Source organism: Manacus candei, unplaced genomic scaffold, assembly GCF_025592945.1.
Source record: "Manacus candei isolate 608988 ecotype Guabito, Panama unplaced genomic scaffold, ASM2559294v1 h1tg000019l, whole genome shotgun sequence".
Classification (NCBI taxonomy): Eukaryota; Metazoa; Chordata; class Aves; order Passeriformes; family Pipridae; genus Manacus; species Manacus candei.
The window spans coordinates 7,875,392-7,881,391 of NW_026138067.1; positions in this window are offsets into that span (position 1 = coordinate 7,875,392).

Genomic DNA, 6,000 nt, shown 5'->3' on the forward strand with positions numbered 1-6,000 from the left:
GATGGGTTCTGTAGCATGTGGTAGACCTTTGTGTCTACAGTTCAACTTAAATCTACAGAGAGCAACTGACTGGTACGTATGGCACCTGTGTGTACTGTGGCACTAACGAGCACTGCACTCAGTCTAAGAGGGGCTTTGTCAAAGTGAGGAACTGGGAAAATTATCTGAACAATAGTATGTTCAATTAACATAGTCATAGAAAGAATGCTTTAGTCCAGGCCCAATAAGAAGATGTGGCAACGATTGAAATACCAGGTGATGAGAATCTGGGCAACAGCTTTAGTCATGGGGATAGCTAGGAACAGGTATATTTTACACAGATTATTCAAAACTCTCAGCAGTGGTATTGATGCATTTGAACAGCGCTGAGATGGTTCATTACACACTTCAGAAATCACATTATTTTATAAACTAAATTTCAGTTCATAGAAAATTCAGTTTTATGTGTTTTGCTCCACAGAGGTTTCACTGTGCTGTAAAAGATCTTACCTTCTACATTTCAACTGTATTAAAGCCAAAGCACTGCTGCTTTTGCAATATAAAGTAATCGTAATTGAATCTTTCATTCTTTATTGGGCTCCATGGGATGTGATCTTATAAGTATCCTAACTTCATCACATTGTAGAGAGAGACCTCAAAATGAACAATACCAAGCTTTATCTTAAAAGAAATTTCTCCATATTCCTATAGCTGGGCTATAGGCTAACTCATTGCTACACTAAAGTCATGATCAGACCAGAGTCTCAGCAATAATATGAAAATCTTGCAGCCTTGCACTGTAGTAGAAGAGACATATCTTTATTTTCAGTGAAAGAAATGAGTGATCCTGAAACATCTAAACTTCAGAAAGAAATTTATTTTATATACAACCCAGCTTTCAACTCTTTATTTCTAAGTCAGTTTCTACGTTCTTTAAATTCTTAGAATATACTTAATTCATTAGTACTTCCAAATGTCATCTAAAATAGTAAAAACAATAATGGAATATTGTGCCCAGTTTGGGGTCTCCCAAAATGAGATCAAGACCTTGGAGAACCACAATATTTGGGGGCTGGAGCACTAGCCCTGTGAGGGAAGGCAAAAGGAGCTGGGCTTGTTCATTCTAAGGAAGAGGGGATTTTGAGGAGAGTAAACTGTTCCTTCCCTACTGAGCAGGAAATGCCAGGATCCTTATGGAAGTGCTGGACAGCAGAACAGGAGACAGTGGTCAGGTACTGAAACAGAAGAGGTTCACACTGGGTACAGTAGAAAATACTTTTCCCTCTGAGGATGAATGAGCACTGGAAGAAGTTTGTCCAGAGAAGTTGTGAACCCACCTTCTTGACAAGGCCTTGAACAACCTGGTCTGGCCTCTGCTGATTCTGCTTGCTTTTAGCAAGGGGTTGTACTCAGGACCTCCCAAGCTCCCCACCAACCTTCATGATCTGGCAATCCTATAAAACCCATGAGCTCCCAAAACAGGGTGAGAAGACTTCCCTGTGCACCTCTAGACACTCGTGTAGCTTCCCTTCAAACCCTGAGGAGATAAAAAAAATTATCTTCCTTCTGACTTTTCTCCCTCTCTGAAACACAAACTCCTCAGTTTTTTATCTCCTTGTGCAGACTTTGCTCATGCAACGCTTCCATCAGTATCCATGAGCATTTTGCCTGAAGAACAAATTCATCAATTCATTAAAGCTGTATCTTTTCATTAGGGCTCAGAGAAGCAAACGGAAAGAAGGGGTAACATCTAAAATAACTTCTGTAGCTCTTGAGTTTAATTTTCAGTTCATTCTGGTAAAAAAAAAAAAAAAGAAAGAAACACAGTTAAAAGTAATAAGAAAAGTATTCTCTAAATCATGTGTATTCTCCTTTCCCAGTTTGGACTGGCACAAGACAACAAGCTCCTGCCTGCAAGCTGTGGACACCATATTTCTCTTGGAGTGTGCAAGAGCCAGTGTGCTCATGCGTGGACATCACATTCTGAAGGTGAGAGTTCAAATTCCAGCTTGGCAGCTGCAGATAATCCACTTATTTTGGAGAATGGCGATTTTAATTTGCCAGCATGTAGATCAGAAAATTACTAAAAAATTAATGTATGCCAAGCCAGTTCAGGCTTTCTGTTTTGCAACAGTTTTCATGGCACTCTAACTGTAGAGTAGAGGTTTGCAACACGTATGTATGAGTTTAAATGTGCTCTATTATGGCCTCGGCAAAATGGCTTCACAAGGACCTGTGGAATGCAAAGATGAAATGTGAACTGGTTTTTGCATAGTTTTTTTACAAAGATTTTAGATCATGTGCCCTAAGCTTTGTGCAATCACTGTTTTATCTCTCGTACATATACAAACCCACCCACACAAGATCATAGAATAACTGAGTTCGGAAGGGACCTGGAAGATCATCTGTCTAACCTCTTGCTCAAAGCACAGCCAACTTCAAAGTTAGGTCAGGTTGCTGAGAGTATTGTCCAGATGAGGTTTGAAAATGTTCAAGATGGAAGATTTCACTGGCTGTCTGAGGGACCTCTTCCAGTGCTTGTCCACCCTCAGGATGAAAATTTTTTCCATATATCCAAAGAAAACTTTCCTCATTGCAAGCTGTGACCATTGTCCCTAGGCTTTTCTCTGTTCATACCATCTTCTTATAAGCTCTCTTTGATACTTGAATATGTATATTTATATGTTTGTTTATAGATACATATTTATATATGGAATTAAATATTTATAAAATAAATATATTAATATATATTGCTGATGTAGTCTGTTTTAAATGTATGTTTACCTCTTATTTCTACTTTGCTCTTTCTCTGTTTCTTTATCACATATAAATTGAACAGAGAAAATATTTAAGATATTTTTTAAAAATGACGTCCTTGAGATTTAACCCTATCACTTTGGAACATCTACTTTGTTTTTCTGCACTGTTGGTTGCAGAAGGAAAGGGGAGAAGACATGATCGGATACCTGTAAACACAGAACTGTTACCACCACAAGCACTGAAAGTGGGTCTCAAAGTGATCCTTTACTAAGAGGAAAGTGATATGATGGAAACTTTTTAATTGAAATGTCAGAATTTGCAGACTGTTTTCTTGTAACAGAAGCATTGTTCGGCACAGACATATGTTGTATTCAACATATCATCTTAAGAACTTTCTAATTTAGTAACTGGCTTTGGAGATGTCTTCCAAGTACAATTTAGAGACCTTTACTACTTAATGCTAATAAAGGCTAAGTGTTAAATGTTGTGATGTTAAGTGTATGTTTTCTCCAGCATATCTATTTAGCAATAAAGTGATTGCAATATTTGTTGGAATATACAAGAAGTATCTCTGCCAAATGATAATAAAGAAGGGAGTTTAAAAAGAATTTTGGACAGTTAAGACTTCTTAGATAAAATCCTGATAATTTGTGTAGTTAATCTACACTAAGTTTCAGAAGTAAAATTGTCTCCATTAATATAAAAACATATGTTCAAGACACTTTTATAATCTGCAGAATATTATACTTTTCCACTGTCACATCATTGATTACCCCTTGTCTTATGTATCTAACAACCAAAGTTCAGGAAAACAAACTAAGAGAGAACTCATGAGCATTCTCTCTGAAACACTGTCACCTCCTGTAGCCCAGCTCAGAGAAGAGCCTAGATTAGTAAGTGATCCTAGACCAAAGAAGCAGTAGATAGTGACAGTAATAAGAAAGGTGTGCATGGTCTCACTGCACTGAGAATTCCAGCCCCTGACATTTTCTTGTGACAAATATCTAAGCACAGAAATGAAGGTTTTCAGTGAAAGGGCAACAAGAGATTACATTCAGTTTTGTCAGAGGAATTGCACAGTTGTAACTGAGGACGTATTTTCAGAACTTGACAGCCACAAAATAGAGCTTTTAATTTTTAAAAAGTGCATAAACCACAGTAGAATATTGTTTTGTTTGGGCTCTATATCCTGCCATTCATGATGGGAGCTGAATGCCAGTTTTTACTTAACTGCAAATTTTGGAAAGGTGTATCACAACTTTCTTCTGGAACAAAAATTTGACTCATTTCTGTCCTTGTAGTAAAATACAGCTAAACCATAAGGGGAAAAAAAGTGCAAATTTAAGATCATCATTCTTCAGAGTAAAATTAAATTAGAAAATAGGGCAGAGAAACTGAGATGTCTGCCATTTCAACAGTACCCAAGGGGCTGAGAAGTGGACGGCTGGAGCCAAAAGCATGAACCACAGTACGTAAGTAGTTGTAGTCTTTAACCATGCCTATCTTCTGATGATCAGCAGAAAGCCCATAAATCATGCTCCTTAGGGACTGAAGAGCTTAAATAAGTATGAAAGGACTCAGTCATGCACTGGCAGAATAATACATATGATAATCTAGAAGATTTAATTTCTACTTTCTTATGGACCTTTTTTTCCTCTCCAGTGAGTCCTTTAAAGCAGAAGAATATGTGAGGCCATGCCAAATGCAGATATTTCACTTTCCTTTCCCTGAACCCAACACTGAAGTTTTTATCATCACTTAAAGTTATATTTTTGGGTTGGTTGGACCTCAGTGATGATTTTCATTATTTCAGCTTCTCTCCTTGGGGAAAATACTAAGCTTGGATTTTTTTTAGTCAGTATGACAATTAACAAAGGGAATATTACAAATCACATGGCTCTGTCTAAAAACAGCTACTGATTATCTGCAATGCCCTCATGACACTCCCAAACCTTCCTTCACCCCAGTGCTGGTTTGGCCCACAGCTGGCAGCTGAATATTTCTGACTGATAGCTGGCTTGGTGAACACAACTAATAATATTGCTGGGCACAAGTCCACTCCCCACTGTTTAGTACTTCTGGGGAACAGCATCTTGCACACTAAGCAGTTGTTGCGGTATCAAAATCCACATTTCATCTGCCCTTCATGAGGGTTGCAGAGGGATGTGGCTGGGACAGTTTCAGGCAAGAGATTTTTAAAAGAGAATTCATCTTGTGCTACTGCTGCCCCCTTAGCAAAGAGTCACCTTCAAAAGTTAAGATTTTTTTTAAATATTAGGAAAACATAAGATACCTTATATCTTATCCCTTATGTATATACACGATAGAAACTAGGAGCTAAATCCCTGAAGAATTTTAAGGATAGTAGAACGTATTTGAATGTCTGCAACTAAACTTCACCTGAATTGCTGCACCTAAATCCAAAAGGGAAATAACAACAATAAAAAAAACCCTTTCTTGGTTTGCTCCTCAGCTGAAAGCATTGAACTCTGTGGCACAATTTAGCTTGATTTCAAGGATCCTGGAGGAACAGTTTTGTTTGTACCTCAAAGCAGCAAACATGGGAGGCTGAGACCCTCTCTGACAGGTGCATTCTCAAACTTTTAATGCAAAACAAGCACGAAATGTGTATCACTATTTTCTGTCTGTGCCCCCAGCCTTGCCAGTGTGGTTTATCAGACACATCCTGAGAAAATCTCCAGGAATGGTCTCCTTGCAAAACGTTGTGGTGACCAGAGACAGTACTCTCACACTACACAACTATTTCCCCTTGTTTACTTCATGATACAAAAACCTACATCTCTGAATGTATCCTAAGTAATTAGAAGGGGAAGGCAGGATGGGGAGGAGGTGATCTAAACCGTCCCAGGAAATCAGGATTTGTTAGACTAGGGAGAAGCAGGAGAAAGGAGCCCACAGTCTAGGAAAGATCTATGCATGGCATCCCTCAAATGATGTATGTATATGTTCGTCAGCTACTGCATAAAATGTTATGTGTGTCAAGCTACAGAATCACCCTGGAATGGTGGGCTGAGAGCCCAGACCTATACTTTGCCTTTGGAGGAATCAGCCCATGACACACTCTGTCTGCAAACAATATCCATGAAGTTGCTATGAGTGAAAGAAGCAATGCACCTCTTGCTGGTTTCCAGTTAGAGAAACACATGGGTACCAGCACCTGGGGAGCAGGACATGTGGATGCAAATGTACACTGAGGCTGAGGACAGGTCTGCATACCCATCTCTCACCCCCAGCTGAGTG